We start from the raw sequence: 23,202 nt of genomic DNA, 5'->3' as shown, positions 1-23,202 counted from the left end.
GGGCAGCCAGGGTAGCGCAGCGGTTTGACGCCACCTGCAGCCCGGGGTGTGATCCTGGAGACCCGGGATCGAGTCCCACATCGGGCTCCCTGCGTGGAGCCTGCTTCTCCCTCTGCCTGTGTCTCTGCCTCTCTCTCTCTGTGTCTATGAATAAAAAAATAAAATATTAAAAAAAAAAAAAAGAATGGGAATTACTGTCAAGCTCACAGTGCTGGATACTGGTAGTCTAAAAATATAACTTTCTCTAAAAACCTTGAAATTTTCACTGGCAACAAACACCGTCAGTTGTATCCCTTGAAATAACAGAATCACGTCATTTACTCTTGAGAAAATTCTGCCATATATCCAAGTCTGAATAACCGTAGTTTGTCTTCAATCATTCTTTCATGTAAAAATGGTATTCCATGAGATAGTGGCCAATTCAGCTTCAATTCAAACTGTTGTATAAGTGTTTTTCTTAAAGCTCTACTGTATTTTGTCATGCAACAGAAGTGCCTTGTGTACTTAGAATTTCTTCACACAAAATATTAGAAATACATACTCAAGGGTCAAGATTTAATATTTGTACACACACACACACATTTTAACACCCTGTGAATGTACGATGGTAAAGAGTGTGATGCCTATTTGTACTTGGCTTTGCTGCATTTGTTCTAAGGAACCAGCAGTTTTACTAGATTACTTTTCGAGTCAAATATTAACAGAGTGAAAAAAGACTAGGCGCTAAGACTAGTTATTTGTCCAGGTGCATAACAAGACTACCATCCAGGAAAGTTCTGAAGAGGGTGCACATTAAATTTAAACGTAATTTTTTTTAATTTTTATTGATTTATTTATGAGAGACACAAAGAGAGAGTCAGAGACACAGACAGAGGAAGAAGCAGGCTCCTTACAGGGAGCCTGATGTGGGACTGGATCCCATGACCTCTGGGATCACAACCCTAGCCAAAGGGAGAGGCTCAACCACCGAGCTACCCAGGTGCACTAAACATAAATTTAAAATTTAATTTTAGGGCAGCCCAGATGGCTCAGCAATTTAGCACCGCCTTCAGCTCAGGGTGTGATCCTAGAGACCCAGGATCGAGTCCTACATCAGGCTCCCTGCATGGAGCCTGCTTCTCCCTCTGCCTGTGTCTCTGCCTCTCTCTCTCACACTCTGTCTCTCTCATGAATAAGTAAATAAGATCTTTAAAAAACAAAATAAAAAAATTTAATTTTAAACTTACACATTTCAATCATCTAGTAAGTAAACAGAATTCACTGTTATTTCATTGATTCATTTCCATCCCAAGAGAATAAACAGTAATGAAATGAAGTCAAATAATTAACTGATAAATGTTTTCACTGGGTTACTATTTATGTATTTGGAACAAAGAGAAAGTAAATTATAACAATGGGACTACCTTTCAGTTAATTATACATACATATACACTATGCAATGTTATGTCATGATAAAAATGATATTTATGATAAAAATATCTGAACACGTTAACAATGTAATTATATAATTTTTCAAGAATATAGTTTTTATATATGACATCAACTATAAAATATATGTAATTAATTAAATTATTATAAATTTAAAATGTCAAATTAGGACACCTGGGTGGCTCAGTTTATTTAATGTCTGCCTTCAGCTCAGGTCATGATGCTAGGATCCTGGGATGGAGTCCCATATGGAGTTCCTTGCTTGGCAGGGAGCCTGCTTCTCCCTCTCCCTCTGCTGCTTCTCCTGCTTCTGTGCTCTCTGTCTCTCTGTCAAATAGATAAACACAATCTTTTAAAAAATAAAATGTTAAATTATTTACTGTTTGTAAATAATCAGATGTTATCAGTGTCCCCCCTGGGGGCTAGTGAGATCATGAAAGATTTTTCTTCCCTCTACATATGTATTTTCAAAATTCTCTATAGCAAACATGCATTAGTTTTTAAAGTAGACAAAAGTAAATGTTCAATAAGAGAGGTTTCACCATTAGGCCGCTGTGTTTCAAATAGGAATGTAATTCTTCAACACAAGCTTTGCACCTCCACAGCTCAAGTTTCCTCCAAATGATTTGTCAGCATATGAAAGAAGGAGATGGTTGAGGGCTGGGTTGAAAGCAGGGCTTGAGTGTGAGACCTGAGGTAGAATCTCCATTTGCATGTGCTAGCTGTGTGAAACTAGACAAGTCACTTAGCTTCTTGTTCCTTAGCCTCAATTTTTCAGCCTTATTTTTACCTCACAGGGCACCAAAAGTACTATATCAGAAGCTGAATTAGAAACTAGACTAAAATGTTAGGCACAGAACCTGGCACGCGGCTAAGCACTCCATAAATATAGCAATCATATTACATTTAGAGCCATATCTAAAAGTCTAAAGGTTGGGGCCCAACTGAGATTGGAAACCAGAAATATAAAGTACAGCCAGTGAGCAGAATTATGAGACTGTTTTTCCAGATTTGCTTATGAACAGGAGAACAAGAGTATTTTTTTTTTAAGATTTTATGTATTTATTCATGAGAGACACACAGAGAGAGGCAGAGACATAGGCAGAGGGAGAAGCAGGCTTCCTGTAGGGAGCCCGATGTGGGACTCCATGCCAGGACCCTGGGATCATGACCTGAGCAGAAGACAGATGCTCAACCACTGAGCCACCCAGGTGTCCCGAGAAAACAAGAGTATTTATAGGAATAATTGGATTTATTCAACAAAGAGAACCTGTAAAATATTAAGACACAAGAATTGAGAGTGCTGGGGATTGTGTCACTGTGGCTATTCAGATGGGATAGGAAAGTGATAGGGAACTGAAGATGGAAGCATCTCAGACACCTAACTCTGGGAAATGAACAAGGGGTAGTAGAAGGGGAGGTGGGCCAAGGGTTGGGGTGACTGGGTAATGGGCACTGAGGGGGGCACTTGGCGGGATGAGCACTGGCAAGTTGAACTCCAATTAAAAAAAAAAAAAAAAAAAAGGAAGCATCTCAGAGTAGGAACCCTTGTGAGTGGTATTTACACAATCAGTCACCAGATCGAAATTCCAAATATGCCCTTGGAGGGACAAACAGGACAACTTTCCACCTGACTCTGCCAACAGACTGCTGCCTGGTAAAGGTGAACTTGGCTTTCTTTTACATACATGTAATACACGTGCAGGTCTTTCATCTGGAGTTGATAGCTTTATTCTTTATTGAATATGGCTACTATTTTTTTTCCCAGTAGTAAGCACCACCAAATCTCTTCAGAATTTCCATATCTATCCCAACAATAGCATTTCACAGCAAAAGGGCAGGTATTGATTTTGACAGGGAGAATCAAACATTTTTTAAGTTAGAATGCCTTGGTTTATTTCCATTAAATATGCACAGGTTTTTCTCTATGAAGCTCAGACCTCAGAATCGGACAGCATTGAGAAAACTGCAAACTTGTGATCCCTTCATTCTTCCTAAAATGACAGTCAATAGTAAAATGGAGTTAGAAGAACATGTTGGCCTTACAAAACAAAAAGCCACTTATTTTACCAGGAAAGTGAATTAATTCAAGAACAGCAGAAGAATTGCAATTAGGAACAGGCAAACTTTGGCAGACAGGAGGCAAGTCTGGAGAACTCAGGAGAAGGGTTTGCTTTCCCAGAAGGAAGAAGGGAGCTGGGAGGGGCTGTTCCGCTGAGTTCGGGGTGGTGATGGCTTCTCATTGGCTGAGTGTGCAGTTTCTCCTTGGCTGGGCTATTGATGGGTATAGAGAAAGTCTTCCTTCCCCTTATTAGGATACATAAAATAAGTTTCTTTCAGTTGGTGTACGTGATGTACGCATCTTACACTGAGTTAAAGTGAATGAGAGTGCCCCTTGCAGGGATTCCTGACTCCGTTTTAAATGAGGCTTCTTTTACATATTTTCACAAATGACACCAAAATAGCAAAATCACTTTCTAATTCCATGTATTAAAAGCAACTGCAACTTGCCCTGCTTTAGACTGCATTATAAAAGGTAAAAGAAAACACCAGAAAGGGACGCCTGGGTTAGCGCCTGCTTTCCACTCAGGGCATGATCCCAGGGTTCTGGGATCGAGGTCCGCATCCGGCTCCCTGCGTGGAGCCTGCTTCTCCCTCTGCCTGTGTCTCTGCCTTTCTGTCTCTGTGTCTCTCATGAATAAATACAATCTTAAAAAAAAAATCAACACCAGACAAATTAAAAACAAAGCAATAGTAGAAAAGATCCCAAGTTTTGAAGGATTTATTCTAAATCCACCGCGTCACAGAGGAGGAGACTTTCTCACCATTATAGTTAGAAAGAAATCCAGGGAAAAATATTAGATTTCCTTGAATCCAGGATTATTTGTGTTTGTTTTTCCACTATACCAATATGGTACCCTTACATTTATCCTCAAAAGAAACAAAAACAAAAACCCAAAAAACAAAAACAAGACAAAACCCTAGTGATTTGCAGATGTGTGAAGCTACTTAGTCTGCTCATCTTTTTTTTTTTTTTTTTTTTTTTTAAATTCATGAGAGACACACACAGAGAGGCGGAGACACAGACAAAGGGAGAAGCAGGCTCCCTGAAGGGAGCCCAATGTGGGGCTGGATCCCAGGACTCCAGGATCACAACCCTGAGCCGAAGGCAGACACTGAGCCACCCAGGCATCCCAGTCAGTCTGCTCATTTTCTGGTAATTTATTTGTGATCATTTTTGTTTGACCCCTCAAAGTCATATATACACATCATTTAGCAAAAATAAATTTCCAAATATTTTCCAGAGAATTTGTTCACATCTTCACTGCTTTATCTAATGTATTTAACAAGCATTAAGTGACTACCATCCATGTGTGACATTCTGGCAGGTGCTGGGAATGTAGTGAATTGTCCTTGTCCTCACTGGGTTATATACACTAGTGGGAAAGACCAAGTAGAAACAAGTACACCAAATAAATAAGTAACTACAAAATGTATGGTGCTGTAAAGAAAATGAACAAGATGCACTATTAGAGAACAATGAATCAAGATATGGATCACCTTCCAAATTAGTCACAGAAGGCTCACAGGTTAGAACATAATAAACTATAGTCAGTTACAAGAATAGCAGGAGACAATTTCAGGTACAGAAATACTGTAGGCAGAAACCAAAACACCTTTTCGTTGTGGTTTTTTCATGCTTTTTATGATGCAAATTATTTGAAAACATATAATCTATTCATAACTAGGTATTGCTAAACCTGCAACAGAACTGTATTCTTTTTTTTTTTTTTTAAGATTTTATTTATTTGACCAACAAGCACATGAGAAAATGCTCCGCATCACTTGCCATCAGGGAAATACAAATCAAAACCGCAATGAGATCCCACCTCACACCAGTGAGAATGGGGAAAATTAACAAGACAGGAAACAACAAATGTTGGAGAGGATGCAGAGAAAGGGGAACCCTCTTGCACTGTTGGTGGGAATGTGAACTGGTGCAGCCACTCTGGAAAACTGTGTGGAGGTTCCTTAAAGAGTTAAAAATAGATCTGCCCAAGGACCCAGCAATTGCACTGCTGGGGATTTACCCCAAAGATACAGGTGCAGTGAAACACCGGGACACCTGCACCCCGATGTTTATAGCAGCAATGTCCACAATAGCCAAACTGTGGAAGGAGCCTTGGTGTCCATCGAAGATGAGTGGATGTGGGCAGCCCCAGTGGCCCAGCGGTTTAGTGCTGCCTTCAGCCTGGAGTGTGATCCTGGAAACCAGGGATCGAGTCCCATGTCAGGCTCCCTGCATGGAGCCTGCTTCTCCCTCTGCCTGTGTCTCTGCCTCTCTCTCTCTCTCTCTCTCTCTCTCTGTGTCTGTCATGAATAAATAAATAAAATCTTAAAAAAAAAAAAAAGAAGATGAGTAGATGAAGAAGATGTGGTCTGTGTATACAATGGAATATTACTCAGCCATTAGAAACGACAAACACCCACCATTTGCTTCTACGTGGAGGGACCTGGAGTGTATTATGCTGAGTGAAATAAGTCAATCTGAGAAGGACAAACATATGGTCTCATTTATTTGGGGAATATAAAAATTAGTGAAAGGGAATAAAGGGAAAGGAGAGAAAATGAGTGAAAATATCAGTGAGGGTGACAAAACATGAGAAACACCTAACTCTGGGAAATGAACAAGGGGTAGTGGAAGGGAAGGTGGGCGGGGGGTTGGGGTGACTGGGTGATGAGCATTGAGGGGGGGCACTTGATGGGATGAGCACTGGTGTTATGCTATATGTTGGCAAAGTGAACTCCAATAAAAAAAAATTTAAAAAAAAACAGTTGCTATTTTATAGACTATTTGTCTAAGCAAACTACTGTTTTCATAAGTAGATTACAGTAGCATATTAGACAATTTAAGTAGATATGGCATTTAGTTAACATAGAAGTACTATGAATTTCCTTTCTTACGGCCAACTTGCTGCTCAAGTCAAAAACCATGTCATGTTTAGATAGTTGGCATGGATATTTCTTTAATATAATGAAGCACGATGCCAATACTTCACAATCATCACTACTAAAATATAGGATTATTATTTAGGACTGTATTGCTACATAAACTCAAATATGATAATAAAAGGAATGTTTATGCGACAAAAAAAGAAGATTTTATTTATTTGAAAGAAAATGAGAGCACAAGTAAGGGTGAAGGGGGCAAAGGGAGAGGGAGGAGCAGGCTCCCCGCTGAGCAGGGATCCCAACATGGGGCTGAATTCCAGGCCCCCAGGATCATGACGTGAGCCCAAGGCAGGTGCTTAACCAACTGAGCCACCCAGGTACCCCCAGAACTGTATTCTTTATTCTCTATCTTTCCCCATCGTTGCCTGAATAAGTATTTGGTTTCCAAAGAGACATATGTGGAACAAAGTCCACATTTATCTTTTCCAAATGAACATTTATTGAGCCACATTATACATCTGTACATATTTCTTTCTGTATATTCTGTACATAATGTGTGATACAAATCTATTACAATAGAATTGAACATTTTTGATCAAGCTCAGGTAAGATGCTAGAACAGAGCAGGCTTTAAGCTCCAAACTTAATAATAGGTAATATTTAGAGTGCATTTATTTTGTCAATTGGTATACTATTTACACTTACAAACTAAGTCCACACAACCCAGTTCATGAATTTTTGAGAAAATAAATAACTTGAAAAGACTCATATCGTTTATAAACTAAGAATTGACCAGAAGCAGTTTTAACAACAAGCTTTTCAGAATAGAAGGTGACAGTGCAACCAAAGCCCACATACTGTGCACAGTGATATTCACACAGCCAGGGAAAGACAGTGTCAAAAAAAAAAAAAAAGCGGTGGGGTTGTTATCAAAGAATAGGGTTCAGAGAGAAATACATTTTCTCAGTGTGTAAACCCAGCATTTCAAAGGGAAGGCAATTCCTGCAAACTAGGAATACCTTTTCTGAATTTTCCAGCTCACGTGAATAGTTGTTTAGTCATTCATCTGTTATTCATTGAATATCTATCAGGGAGGAGGCACTGTGTTAAGCGTTGGATAAAATTTTTTTTTAGATTACAAAAGGAAGTAAAATCCTTCCCATAGAACACTTACACTATCTTATGTTTGGGGGAATAGACAATGAACACATAAAGTAATGTCAGATAGCGGGCTATTGGGAGAACTACTGAGGGGAAGAGGGAAAAGAGTATCAGTGATGTTGCAATTTATATGTGGTGATCAGCGAAAGTCTCTCTGAAAAAGGATTTTAAGCAAATACCTAAGGGAAAAGAGGAACAAAGAATGTGGTATCTGGCAAAATTCAAGGAAACTCTGGCATGAAAATTTGCCAAATGGATGTTTGCATTTTGGAAGAAAATGGAACAGTGGAACACTTTTCAGAATGTCCACCTACATCAGCTATTTTTTTTTAAGGGTTTATGTATTTATTCATGAGAGACACAGAGAGAGAGGCAGAGACACAGGCAGAGGGAGAAGCAGGCTCCATGCAGGGAGCCCGACATGGGACTCGATCCCATGTCTCCAGGGTCACGCCCTGGGCTGAAGGCAGAGCTAAACCGCTGAGCCACCCAGGCTGCTCCCACTTATGCCAGTTCTTGATGGCACATAGAACGACAGTATGGTGAGGACAAAAAGGACCACAACAACTCTGATTTGAAGAGAGATTCATAAAATTGGATCCGAGTACAAAGAAGTTTTAGAAATGTGTTCATTGATTTGGTTTACTTCTCCATATCATTTTCATGTAAGTCATAACAGTGACAAATAAAACCTCTAAAGCCCAAAAAAGGGTGCATGGGTTCAGTTGGTTAAGCGTTTGCCTTTGGCTCAGGTCATGATCCCAGGGTCCAGGATCAAGTGTGGCATTAGGCTCCCTAATCCGTAGGGAGGCTGCTTCTCCCTCTGCCCTTCGCCCCTGCTCACAACATCTCTCTGTCTCTCTGTCCCTCTCTCAAATAAATAAATGAAATCTTAAAAAATAAATAAATAAAGCCTAAGAATATCTCTCTATAAAACATGTCTGATAGGTAAGAAAACATTGTTTCATAGTTTAGTTGGTAATATTATTTTCTGTAACAGCCCATGAAATAATGGTAAATCCATAATCATTGACATCTGAGATCCAATGATTTATAGTATTAAGAAGATAGTGAAATTCAATAAAGGATAAAGATTTACAAAGGAGGCTTCTTATTTAAAAAAAAAATCTTTTCAAAATAAAGCTAATGTATTTCAAGTACCTAGAAGTAGAAATGATAAAATCACATGTATTTAAAAGCTTGAAAAGGGGTCATGACAGGTTGTGCACAATTTCTGCCTCTTTCCCTGTCCCCCCACCCCCCGCCCCTCCTTGGCCAATATTATCTTACTTAGAATCACCATCAATCTTTGTCTATTAAAGAAAAGGTGGTGGTTATGACACAAGAAAGTAGTCATTATCTTCCCATTAACATTAACAAGATGAATTTGTGGAATAAGGATGAGCCATAGAAGCAAGAGTTTTATTATTTTTGGCTTTTAAAATGCACATTAATGAACAGAGAGAAGTCAAAAAGCTTTAGATTCCTCCAAGACTACCAAAGTGATTATCTAGCCTTAATTGTAGTAGACCCTACAAAGATTTAAATGTGGTTTCTCCCTCTAATGATTAATTGTTAATTTAAGGATTAAAGAAAAAAACATTTTATCTAAATCTGGACAATGGGAAGAGAAAATGAAAATGTGTATTATTTAATATGGTAATTTATTTCTTCTTAATAGCTAAAATAATCTAATTTAAAACTCACATTATTTTCAATTTAAATGTCAAATATACCTATGTTAATATTTGAAATAATTATGCTTATAAATATACTAAGCAAATTACCTAAAGGTATTATCTCACAGTTTCACGAATTGAACAAACATAAAAAAGAGCAAAGGAAAAAAATCACCCTAATTCCATCCTCCTCTGACAGCCACACTGTGTATGATTTTTTTATATTCTCTTTTTAAGCACCCTTACTGCCTTTAGTTGCAATGTTACCAGAATTACATTTATGTTCTTCCTTTTTGCTATCACGTTCTTTCCTTTTGCTACATTTTCTATGTATTATCATTTTAAAATAACTACCTAATATTCTATGGTAATGAGGCATAATTTAATTAACGAAATAATGGTGACTTCAAATTTTAGATTATTTTCAAACTTTCACAAGGGACTCTGTACAGAAAATGTTTCTGTCTGCTTCTTTTCACTACTTCCTTGAAATGAATTACAAAGAGTTATTAGTTCAGGAGGTTTAAACATTTCAGTGGCTCTAGTTAACTTTGGCAACATTGTGCAGAAGTATGTACTACTAACCTACATTATTTCACCTGGTTCTGTAACCATTCTCCAGCTCTGTGGATAACAATGATCATAGCAGTGACAATACCACTAACAATGATAAACTTAATCTAGTTCAAAATATTGTAGGCACTACTCTAAGCACTTTACATAGAATTGTAATGGAAAATTACAGATTTCATATTCAAATAAACTTGTATTTGATTCTTTATTCTTCTACTAATGAGCTCAGTGACCTTAGGTAGGTTACTTAATCTCTTTGAGGTAAGTGTTCCCAGTCCTGCTATGCATTTGTACTTAAAAAGTCTTGCAGGATTTTTGAGAGACTTGGTTTTCTTAAGACTTGATTCTTTTAAATCTACCCCTTTAATCTACCTGGAATTTATTTTTAATATATTAAAACATATGAATATAATCCTTTTAAGTGAATTGTTCATTTATCACATTGCTTATTCAGTATTAACCTTTTTGCCGTTATTTCCTGTTATATACTTCCTTATATCCTAAATTATATGCAATTGTATCTACTTTTAAAATTTCTATTCTTTTTCATTGATATGTTTTTATGGCAATACAATAATACTTTAGTAACTATTGGATCAAAATATATTTCATTCTTTGGTACATTTCTTTGGTTTTGCAAATTTAGTTTTACCAGAAAATTTCTTCATTGTAAAATATGTGTACTGGATGAGATTATATTAAATATATATGTTAACCTCAGGAGTATTGGTATGTTTTCAATATAGTCAATGTGAAATTGTTAGGTTTTGCTGCTAGGGTCTCAATGTAACACAGGTGTGGCAATCCCCCTAAATGAGGAGGGAAAGAAAACTTCTGAGGCCCCCATCAAAGTCACTTGAATAAACTTTTATAAGTATGGCAGCTAAATTATATGATTATAGCTACAGAAGTAAATGACTATAGCTATAGAATTAACTGAAATACATTAATTGGATACCTTATTTGAAATACATAAGGTGTGCATTCCAAAATGTTTATTACATTTAAATATAAAATTTGCAACTATATTTCAATTATCAAGAATGTAAATATTGGTATATTGAGACAGAACATGCCATTTATAAAATAGAGGAAATTAATTCTGACTCGAATTAAATCCTGATCTAATTGAAATTCATTTAAATTTAATTACATCTACTCTGTCATGCTATTTAAGTGAAAGATGATAACATTGCATTCTATAAGGAAGTTTGATTTGCATAAAGTATTCAAAGAAGAAATAAGGACACACCCTAAATGAGTGGTCCAAATTATTCAGTGAAATTTTAATATTTTAGACACATGCTTATGAAATTTAAATTTGTTAAATAATAGTGATAATAGTATCAGCACTTATTTAGCACTTCTTTCATGGCAGACATATTCTAAGTGCTTTAGTTGTACTCATGTTAGCGCAGAGTAATTCTATGAAGAAGAAACTATAATTACTCTGATTTTATAGCTGGGGAAACTGAGGCACAGAACCAGTCTAAGAACCTTGCTCCGAATTGTACAGAAGTCCAGAACCCAGGTTGTCTTCAGAGCCTATGCTTTCAACCATTTTGCCTCAAATAAATAAATCTTTTATATACCATAACTTCAACTTTGTTGAACAAGTGCTTTTGATTGCCTATAGCTTTGTAAATTTAAATTAACTCCCTAATAAAATCTCCATTATTCATCACAGCTGATGGGGGAATTCCTATAAAAGATCAAACATGCTTAACAAGTGTTCTTGTTCAGGATTAAACATTAACCCTAGAACAAAATAGTATGCATAGTATGGATTAAAAATTGAGCACACCTTTCAAATGTGACTTTTCAATTAAAATATATGATATATGGTTATAAAGTATTGTCTTTATGCCCATACGCTTTTGATTTAATATCAAGAATATCTGGGATCCCTGGGTGGCGCAGCGGTTTGGCACCTGCCTTTGGCCCAGGGCGCGATCCTGGAGACCCGGGATCGAATCCCACGTCGGGCTCCCGGTGCATGGAGCCTGCTTCTCCCTCTGCCTGTGTCTCTGCCTCTCTCTCTCTATCTGTGTGTGACTATCATAAATAAATAAATAAATAAAAATTAAAAAAAAAAAAGAATATCTTATGATTCTATAAAAATATATCAGTAAGTCTATAAAAGCTAGAAGATACTGGCTTAACCTTTACTCTTTCTATACCCAAAGTAAAACAAGCAGTTCATTCAGCTTCTATACAGAGGCAGGAGGCTGCCTAGCTAGCATTTGCAATTACATATGCAGACTTTACCTTTCCATGGCAAAGGACAGCTGGCACTGGGAGCAGATCAAATCTTGGACTAGCCTGCAGGAGCTCCCAAATCGACTATGCATGTTACTTGGGCACCATCTGCTGGATACTTTAAATAATACTCCATTTGCTGTGGACTTGGGAATACTGAGATACTTGCAGGGAGAACTCCTGAATTCCACATCTACTTATGCCTTATATAGTAGCAATCCATTTTCTCTAGCTAGTCAGAATTAATATTCCATTCGGGACATTTACATCCTTTTTTGCCTATTGATTTACTGGTATCAGGAACTCGAAGTGGCCAGGTAGTAGGCTCAACTTACAATTTAATGGCGTAATAAATACTTAGTCCCCTAGTGAAAGAATTACTCCTTTGGGAACCAAGATCATTAAATTAACAGAAGCACAAGTCCTGAGGGCTTTAGAGACAAAACCACTCAATGCTACCGTTGCACCTGGAGGCAGCCATAGACAATGGTGTGGCTGTATTATTACCACAAATGTTTATTTAAAAAAATAAGCAGCAAGCTAAATGTGGCCTGTGGTTCATAACTTACCAAGCCCTGATATATATGATATATCTTTATCATTTTTAATGACTTGTTTCGTGACCCTGTATAAGTTCAGCTTCCTTAATTGTTTAGTGTTCTTGTTGATGTAATGATAGATGGATACAGAGATAATCAAATAATTGAATTACCAGTTACAATTGGTATCAATAGCAAATATGAATTATTATAATTTTATATGAACATCAATTAATTAAAATTGATAATTGCATTGTTCAATTTTTCTAAATCCTTTCTTGTTTTGTGTATGTGCTTCCTTATGTTATATATAAAGATGTAAAAAAATCTCCCAGTATAATTGTGACTTTATTTATTTCTCTTCATATCTCTGACAATGTCTGCATTATGTGTTTTGAGGATGATATTAGGCACATACAATTTTATATTTATATCAAACTAGTGAAATGAACCTTTTATTATTTTCAAGTGCCCACTTTATCATGTGTAATAGTGTTTGCTTAAATGTTTCTATTTCTTGATATTAATACATTTATGCCAGGTTTTTTTTCTTTATGTTTCAATGGTGTATAATTTTCCGTTCTATTACTTCCAGCATTTCAATATCCTTTTCCATTAGATGATTTATCGTAAATAGCAGATAGGTGGACTTTTTAAAAAGTTGGTGTGAAAATGTCATTTATCTAGAGCTCTCATATTTCATGTTATTATTGATGTATTTGGGTTTAAATATACCATCTTATTTTGTGCTTTTCTTTCTTTCTTTCTTTCTTTCTTTCTTTCTTTCTTTCTTTCTTTCTTCTTCTTTCTTTCTTTCTTTCTTTCTTTCTTTCTTTCTTTCTTTCTTTCTTTCTTTCTTTCTTTCTTTCTTCTTTCTTTCTTTCTATTTCCTTGTCCTGTGTTTCTTATTCAGTCTTATGGCATTGCCTAAGACCATGCACTCTGGGGTGGCCTACATTAAATGTAGACTGATAGAGGTTGGGGTATAAGGACCAGGACATTTCAGTCCAAAACAGGATAGCTCTGATTATGATAGGACACTCATTGTCTCCCTCTGCCCATTATTGCTCACATCTCCCTCCTTGGGTGTTGATCCCAAGGATACTCTTCTATAAACATCTTGTACACTAAACTTCATCTCAAAATTTACTTCCTGGAGAATCCAAACTGTGACACATCCTTTAAAAAGTGAAACAGCTGGTTGACGGGCACTGAGGAGGGTACTTGATGGGATGAGCACTGGGTATTATACTATATATGTTGGCAAACTGAACTTAAATTTAAAAAAATTTTTTTTTAAAGTGAAACAGCCAGTTGCATAAAAGCAGCAGCAGCAACAGCAACAGCAGGCACCTGGGGGGAAGAAGGGAGTAAAACAGCCATTTGAAAGGATTGTATAAAGCATAGGTAAATGTGAAAGTGGAAAGCTGGTAAGATCAGTATAATATACACAAACTATTATTAAGTGAATGCCAAGGTGACAGAGTATTGCCCTGACTCTGAGAGATATGTTCCAGAATCTAAGGGAATAGTTTTCAAAGGGAAGGCAGAGTAGAAATGATACATATTGAAAGGATCAGAGCAGAAGAGTCCAAGACTAGGTTAGATGTTGTTCTGATAAGAGAATGCCTTCTGGGTAACACAGCCCAGTTCAGTGAGGTGCAGTTGGGAAAGATCTGTACAATCTGTGTTTTTCACAGACTCAGAATTTATTGTGCTTGCTTTATAAATCCATCCTACTGTGGGTAGCTTTTCAAAACAAGACTAGTGTCAGTTAAGCGTCTGCCTTCTACTTAGGTCACAGTCACTCACAGGGTCCTGGGATCAAGCCCCACGTCAGCGTCCTGGCCCTCCCTCTGTCTCTTCCTCTCCCTTTCATGTTCTCTTTTTCACTCTCTTTCTCTCTCAAATAAATAAATAAATAAAATCTTAACAAAAAAAAAAAAAAAGAGCAAAACAAAACTAGCATCTGGACCAGAAACCAGAAAGCAAAAGAAAACTAAAATGAAAGGAGCACTAGGGTTCAGCTAACCTAAGAAAAAGAATCATCCTCCTAAGTAAAATTCTCAGAAACTTCTGGAGACTGTTGAGTTTAGCTAAAGCAGTAGGGGAATAGCACAGGAAAATTGCAGGCTACAGAATGCAGCATATGCTGCGGATGCATCTTCACTGTATGTGTCCCCACCTCCCCCAAATCCCCATCTGAGTTTCCTAGCAGTTACATACAGTGCCCCACAACTCACAGCTTTCTCCCTCCTGCCCTGCAGGTTCCTTGCAGGAGTAGCTTCTTCAGCACCCTGGAGAGGCTGGAATGGGTAGTTAATGTGCCAGGGCAACTCCTAACTGATGGGGGATGGGAGTCCAAGGATAAATGGTCAGGCTCCCCACCCTCCAGTGGGACAACTCTAAGGTATGACTGTGGATATTGTGATTTGTAATAAGAACTAAATGTTTGGTCTTCATCTTTATTTCTGGCCCAGGGCTCCTAAAACCCTTGCAATTACCTAAGAGATGAGCGTTACAAAGGAGTCTCTTTTTATGTTAATAAGATGACATTTGGAATCCACCTAAGAGTGGAAGCTGCTTGAGAGAAGACCTAACCTGTGATTTGAAGGTTGGACCCTTTAATCCTACCTCCCCAACCTCAGAAGAGGAGGAGGGGCTGGAGGTAGAATCAATTGCTGATGGCCAATGATTTAATCATGCATGCTCGTGTTCTGAAGCCTCCATAAAAAGGCAAAAGGAGAGGCCCAGAGAACTTGCAGTTTGGTGAACACATGGAGATTTGGGGAGAGTAAGTGCTTAGTAAGGTCATGGAAGCTCTCTCTGTACCGTTTTCTCCTACCTTGCCCTATGCATCTCTCTTTGGCTGTTCCTTAATTTTATATATATGTAAAATAAACTGGTGCTCTAGTAAGTAAAGCTTCTCTGAGTTCTCTGAGCTGCTCTAGCAAATTAATTGAAACAAAGAGGGAGCTGTTGGAACTTCCAATCCAGTGCCAGTTGGTCAGAAGCACAGATGATAACCCAGACTGGTGAATGGTGTCTTAAGTGGGGGTGTTGTAATGGGGGCACAAGAGTGCAAGAGCACCTGGCTCCAGAGGTCTCAAGTAGACCATGTTCCACCACTTGATGTGACCAAATCCAAAGGCAGAGATGTGAGTGGTGGTGAAAAAGAAAGAAATTTATTTCAGTGAGGCCAACACTGGGAAAACAGCAGACTTATGTCGCGAAGATTGTCTCTAAACTGCTGAAAATATTTTCTAAGATTATATAAGGAAAATGTGGGACAAAAGTCAGTGGGTACAGGCAGCTGGGCAGTAAAGATTGGGTAGGTCATTCTCTTGGGCTCAATCTTCTGGGTCTTGGAGTCAGGGCAGTCATTATTGCTTGAGGGGGTAGTTCAGGTTCCTCTCACAGGATGTTTCACCTGCCGGGTCTTTTGCCTAAATAAAGAGATAAACTGGAAAGAAGAATCTAATCAATTAGAAAGTACAGACTAAGGTCAAAATGAAGGTCGTTAAACTCCTCTTTTGGACTCCATGCAGGCTTAAAGGACGAGAAATCAGGGTTGAAAGGGGCAATTGAGGTGATAAACTTCTGCACATTTGGAAGAGTACCAAAATAAGAACCTCAAAAAGCTTGGAGACCAGGGCTATCACCCTAGGGGTTTTCTAAATTTTATAAGGCAGCAATCTCTAAATATCTCTGAGAAAGGAAATGGGTACACAGATCCCCTTTTCCTTCTAGATGTGATAAAATACATTGCCATAAGAAATCCTTCAATGGGAGTCTTCTCCAGTTGCTTTTATTGGCTCTGGAAGATTTATGGAGACTGTGAGGCAGAACCCAGAATGTAGCCACTAAGGAAACCCAGCTCCTTCTGGGCATGGAGAATTGCTCGGGCTGCTTCTGAGAAGACACAAACCCACAAAATATTCAAATTTCTTTGGACTCTAACTTAAACTCTTTAGAGAGTTCTGGGGCCTGAAATCACAGGGCAAGATTAAGGACTTTAATTTCCTTTAATTTACTTTAGGTTGTGAGATTAATTTTGTTAGTTAATTTCTCCCTGGAAACATGGCAAGGGATTATATTAAAATGAGGAAATCTTATACTGGCATCTTCTTACTGAAGCATTTACGTATTTTATTGTTGGGGTGTCTCCCTGGCCTTACCACCTGTGGTGTGCACTAGCTATCATGGCTGGACATAGCAGGGATGCAGAGTCAGAATTTGCAATTCCAGTTTTCAATTCCTTCACCCCAAGTGAAAAACAGAGCTTCAAATTCCAGGGTGAAAAAAGTTATTAAGCACAGCAGAAAACTGCAAACAGGTGTTCAAAGGAGGGCTTTTGAAAGAACAAATGCAAACTGGAAAGACCTGTGAACACTGCCTCCAGTCCGGTGTAGACACTGACACAACCAAGCAATGGAAAGTTTAGTTCTGCTGAACCAACATATGCTTCCAGGGCTGTGGTCTCACATGAGTCCAGAGAAGATGGGGAAGAAGATATGAATTAAATATCTAGGATATCCAGTTTTTATCATAGGTCTATACAATCAGAAAATATGGGTTAACAGGTTTCTTCAGTGAAGAACCCTACACCTCTATAGGGTCAAGTGAATAACATTTAGGATAAGAGGCCATAAAGAATTACTGGAATGGAAACATGAGGTGAATGAATAACATTTTTCCCTCTAACATCTCTCAGCTTTTCATTCTCCTAACCTACTGGGTTTAGCCCTTAGGTCAATAGCTAATCAGGGACAGGACATTTCCCTTTAGAGGGGGAAAGCAGCCTCCTATCAAGGCAAACAGTTTCCAACTTTGACGGCCAAATCCTACACTACCCAATACTGCTCTTATAGATTTCCTCCTAGGTTCATGAAGAAGCAGTTTAATATTTCCTCCCAACCAGCAGAACACTAAAATAAGATGAACCCCAAACTGAGTTTCAAGGTGACAGAGCATTTTCTCAAATTTGAGAGATAAAAAAAAAAATTTTGAGAGATATGGTCCAGAATTCTAAAGGAATAGTTTTCTAAGAGAAGGCATTGAGTATTACCCTAATGCTTTATGATACACTGACCTCCCTATATTCTAACTATATTAACAACTCTCTAGATATGTTCGGAATTTTGTAACATAAAACTATTTTGATTAAATTTTATTCTCAAGCACACAGCATTAGAATTAGTACCAGTGTTAATGTATTAACACTATAGTTTTCTTTCCATCATAAAAAATATAAATATAAATGAAATGGAATCAGGGATGAGTTGACAAAGTAATTGGTAGGGGTGATGCACCTCTTCCAGTGCTACTAGGAGACAGAAGCCATAGGGCTGCTGCTCTAAGGAGGGAATCACGGTGGATGGGTTGAGGGTCACCCCATCTGGATGATCTTTCAGCAAATAACCCAACAGATCACACTGCTAGTTATACCTGCACCTTCTCTGGCTCTATCTACAGACTTTGGGTCCAGAGTACTTTTATTGCTGCCCCACTATTAGGAACAGTATATTCCATGATTGTTTGGACTATGCTTTTCTTTCTTCGAAGATTCCTTATGAGTTTTTATCCCTTATTTTTGGTAGATAGATAGATGATAGATAGATAGATAGATACTCATTTCTAGTAATTAGGAGAGTCTACTTGCCTGCTGAGACTATTTTATCTGACACTGCAAACCAGTAGCCCCTTAAAAGCTCCACGCTAATTTTTTTCACAATAAAAAAGTGTGTGTACTTGTGTGTCATCTAAAATCTGTGATAGAACTCTTCCTACTACTTAAGACTGTAAGACTGATTCAAATCCCAAACCCATGTCTTATGAAGTATGCAGGGAGCTCCTCAAGATTTCTAGGAATACCCAGCATACTCATAGCTATCTTTATCTTCAAATTCTTGCTTCCACAAAATTAGTACAATTAATACATTGGCACTGCTCCACACCTTATTAACTCACTGAACTTATTTTCAACACATGTGCATGTATGCACACACACAGAAGGTCTTCACTGGTCTAGTTGACTTTAATGATAATCTGGACGGATGACCTAGTTGACATTGCTGTAAAGTGATCTGAAATTGTAAATAATTTGAAACTGAATATAAAACAGTATTATGTGGTTTCCACCAAAAAGTGTCCAGTCTTACATTATTCTGGTCAGGTCTCCTCTCTCTTGCTCACTGTTCTGGTTTTCTCAATTTCCTTTCTTCACTCCCTCTCATGCTATCCTGTTCATTTCTAGGTGGTGCTGGTATTTTGCCTAGTTTCCCACTAACTGTTGCCCGTTACCTATATCTCAAGATATTCTAAATAGTCTTATTGGGACACCTGGTGTCTCAGCGTTTGAGCGTTTGCCTTCACGTCAGGTCTGATACCAGAGTCTGGGGATTGAGTCCCGTATCAACCTCCCTGTGAGGTGTCTGCCTTTGTCTCTGCCTCTCTCTCTGCATCTCTCATGAATAAAGAAATAAAATCTTTACAAATAAATAAATAAATGAACAGATTTACTACATACTCACTGTCAGCTGTTAAACTTAACTCATTTTTAAACATTTCACTTACAGTAGATCAAACCAGTTATCAGCACAATTTTTATGTAAAACTTTATTTTGTAGCTTATTTAAGTGGTTGAGGAATTGATTAGAAAGACATTAAGTATTTTTCCACATATTTTGCAAAAACATTGTTTCTCTGAAAAGAAATGATTTCTCAGTGAACAATAGAAAATAAAAGTGTCTTCCAATAAGTAATCCAATAGGCCACATATCATAATAATTCATCATGTTTTGTCTAACAGAGGAAATAATTAAAAGTAGAAGGTTTAAAGGAGCTATAGGGAGGGTTTTGTTTTTTGTTTGTTTTGTTTAATGGCACTGGTAACTGGCTTTTACTACCCATGTGTAAAATCCTGTTGGCCAAAATAATATTTTTCATCCCCAATAATCAGATGCCAAATACCTATACAAATACTCAAGTGATTAAAAATATGTATATATTTTAAAGCTGTCACTGTCCACTGTTGACCCTGAGATACAACTAAGGAAGGTTCCCTGCTAAATATAAAAAGGGACTCATTTTTTTTTGGAGCAGAGCTATAACCTCTACTTTTCTCCTGTTCTGCAAAACAATCAACCACATCAAATATCTGTGGTTAAGGGACATTATAAGTACTTGTGAGCAAGTGACTGGTATTCAGGAGAGAGCTCAGGGTTGGAATATGGACTGCAAGTATGATTCACAAAAGTTATGGATAAGATATTTTTGAGAAAGAACATAGCAAGAGAAAAGGAAAGGGTCAAAGGAGATCTACTGGTCACTCCTAAAATATACTGAGAGCCTTTGACTCCATACCTATTACTAGAAGCTCAATGTCTAAAGTTTCTTGAATTATAAAGTGAAGTTTGATTTTGCTTAATATATAGATAACTAATTACTATTCTGGGGCAGCCTGGGTGGCTCAGCAGTTTAGCCGTCTTCAGCCCAGGGTGTGATCCTGGAGTCCAGGGATCGAGTCCCACATCAGGCTCCCTGCATGGAACCTGTTTCTCTCTCTCTCTCTCTCTCTCTCTCTCATGAATAAATAAATAAAATCTTTAAAATATATAGATAGATAGATAGATAGATAGATAGATAGATAGATAGATAGATAACTAATTATTATTCTCTATCAAATCTCTGGATTTGGTCATTCAGACAAAAAAAAAAAAAGAAAAGAAAAGAAAATCCCCTACTCAGGATTAGCTGAATATCCAAACTGTTTGTTTAAGGTTATTTACAAAACTCTAAATTAAGTACCAATGGTTGGAACTCAAGAGTCCTATTCTCTGGAAGTAGTTTGTAGTTTGCCCTATAGTTCTTAGGACTGGAAGGATTTTCTTAGCCTTCCTTTGGACATCTGCTAAGAAGGATCAATGACTCTGTATAACTATTCTATATTCAGGAGTGCCATCCATCTTCTTAGAAAGCTGTAGGATTATAATATTACAACTCTCAGGCACATGTAAGGTGTAACTTTTCTCTTTCCTATTTCTCATTGCAAAAATGAATTCTGTAAGGGACTTAGTTACTGTTATATCCTTGATAGCAAAGGGAATGATGAATCAAAACATTAATTGTTGTTTTTGCATAAATAAAGCCATAAAGAACAAGTAAGGTTATCTGGTGAACGCTTGCATGATCTGGTCATGTTCTTATGACATCACTGCACTCTGGGATATCCAGATAGTTGCCTTGGACTTGCTAAGAATTTTAACTCGCTTTCCTGCTGTGTCACATGGTAACAATTTATCCCTTACAATCTGACTACACTGGTTAGATGATGGGTAAACATTTTGAGGAAAGAAGATATATTTCTCTTCTAATCATGTTTTATACAGGGTAAAAAAATATTAAAATTCACCCTTACACAGGTAACTTGGACTGGAGAGTTGTATCAATTACCTGACTCAATGGATAAACATAACCAGAGATATGGAAAACTGAACATAGCCATAGCATATCCTTGTATTAATATTGAAAGCTATTAAATGATTCTGCTGTGTTGAGTGTTTTCTCACTGATGTGGAACAGAGCTTTGCTTTTAAGTGTTTGGATGAAAAAAAATCAGTTCATTCCCATGCACCCTCTCATGATTACAAACAGAACTCTTGCAATCCATAAGATGAATTAGATTTTTGTGTAGTCCATAAGGAAAAATAATATTTATGAAATGTTTAAAAGGTGTCTAGGACATTCTTAGTTGCATTTATCCTTAACATGTGAAATAGATCATTGTTTTCCACTTTGCATATGAACAACTGAGAATGGAAATGGTACAAGTTTCATGGTCTATGTTTCTATATTTGATTTGGATTGGATATAGATTTCAGACGTTCAGTTTCTTGAAGAAACATTAAAGGATCTGTTATAAAGAGAATTTAGGACAACTAGCATATGGCAATTTCTGAAAATGTCCTAAGAAACGGTATAAGTCAGTTTAAGTGCATATGCTCCTGCAATCAAATTATTATTTATCAATGCATACTGACTTAAGTATTAAGGATTAGTAGACAATGACATAATCAGATGAATGGTAAGAAAAGTCAATACCCTGTCTGCTTGATTCAAGGGTACCATGAAAGAATTTCTATCTAAAACAGAACCAGAGATTATAAAATGGAAAAATCTCATACATGTGTCCTCAGGAAAGCAAAACTTAAGGGCTGAGAGATTGATTTCCCCTAAATACCTAATTTACAGAAAACTGGTAATATTTGGATTTTCCTTTTTTTAAGATTTTTTAATTTATTTATTCATGAGAGACACAGAGAGAGAGGCAGAGACACAGGTAGAGGGAGAAGCAGGCTCCATGCAGGGAGCCCGACATGGGACTCGATCCCATGTCTCCAGGGTCACGCCCTGGGCTGAAGGCAGAACTAAACCGCTGAGCCACCCTGGTATCCCTATTTGGATTTTCTTAAATGATAAGGAAGTAGTGGATCCTGGGAGGTCAGTTGGTTAAAATCTGACTCTTGATTTCTGCTCTGGTCATGAGCTCAGGATCCTGGGATGGAGCCCCAGTGAGGGTTCTGTGCTCAGCATGGAGTCTGCTTGTCCCTTTCCCTCTACTCCTCCCCCACTCTCTCTCTCTCTCAAATAAATAAGTAAAATCTTAAAAAAAAAATAATGATAAGGAAGTAATCAGGGATTGCTTCATATTGACTGGAAAATTTTGCTTATTTTCCAGTCCTAAACAAGAAATGATCCAGGTTGGGTTAGACTTGCAAATGTACTGACTTTGAGCTTTGTCTGTATGACTGGACTGGTTTTGTCTGCTTGGCGAATTTTCAAATCTGGTCTCCATTTGTTTTGATTTTATCAGACTCTAACTGAACTCTCCCCTCTTATTCCCTGCCCATAAATACAGCCCATCCCAAACCCTCAGTGGATTAGCTTACTCAGGTTGCCTGTTCCAAATTACAATTTCTCTGTTATTCCCAAATAAACTCTTCTTTTTTTTTTTTTAAGAGAGGGAGGGGGAGGGGCCAAGGGAGAGAGGAGAGAGAATCTGAAGCAAGTTCCACATCGAATGTGGAGCCTTACATGGGGCTCAATCCCAGAATTCTGAGATTATGACCTGAGCCAAAATCAAGTAAATTCATCTTTTTAAAATGGTCCAAAACTTGCCTTTTTATTTAGGTCAACAGTACTGTATCTTTATCAGAAGTTGTGGGGACAGGGGATCCCTGGGTGGCTCAGTGGTAGCGCCTGCCTTTGGCCTAGGGCATGATCCTGGAGTCCCGGTATAAAGTCCCGCATCGGGCTCCCTGCATGGAGCCTGTGTCTCTCTGTTTCTCATGAATAAATAAAATCTTAAAAAAAAAAAAAAAAAAAAAGAAGTTGTGGGGACAGAACAGATGAACTTGCTTTCAAGATATGAGACTACTATTAAGGGGACTAATGAGATTTTTACAACTATTTAGTTTCTCTGTTTAAATTAACTAAGCCCGTAGCATGTATTTAAATGCTCTTCTTAGTAAAAGACAAAGTTGGTGATAGAAAATATCATTAGTTTGCATTTTCTTTCAGGATTATTTGAAAATAAAATTTACCTCTTA

At 37.6% G+C, this 23,202-nt stretch overlaps 1 protein-coding gene and 1 long non-coding RNA gene across 4 annotated transcripts in view; one reads left to right on the top strand and one right to left on the bottom strand.

Annotated features, from left to right (window-relative positions):
• Positions 1 to 23,202, top strand: part of LIPI (lipase I) — a 130,354-nt gene that overhangs the window by 5,347 nt on the left and 101,805 nt on the right. The gene's annotated exons all lie outside the window — the stretch shown is intronic.
• LOC140621846 (uncharacterized) lies at positions 15,756 to 22,695 on the bottom strand. The gene is made up of 2 exons (XR_012021573.1): positions 22,543 to 22,695; positions 15,756 to 16,055 (listed from the first exon to the last, which is right to left on the bottom strand). It is a non-coding gene; the product is annotated as an uncharacterized lncRNA (long non-coding RNA).

The sequence above is a fragment of the Canis lupus genome, chromosome 30 (assembly GCF_048164855.1).
Source record: "Canis lupus baileyi chromosome 30, mCanLup2.hap1, whole genome shotgun sequence".
NCBI classification, from domain to species: domain Eukaryota; kingdom Metazoa; phylum Chordata; class Mammalia; order Carnivora; family Canidae; genus Canis; species Canis lupus.
This window is presented reverse-complemented; position numbering and strand designations above follow the sequence as displayed.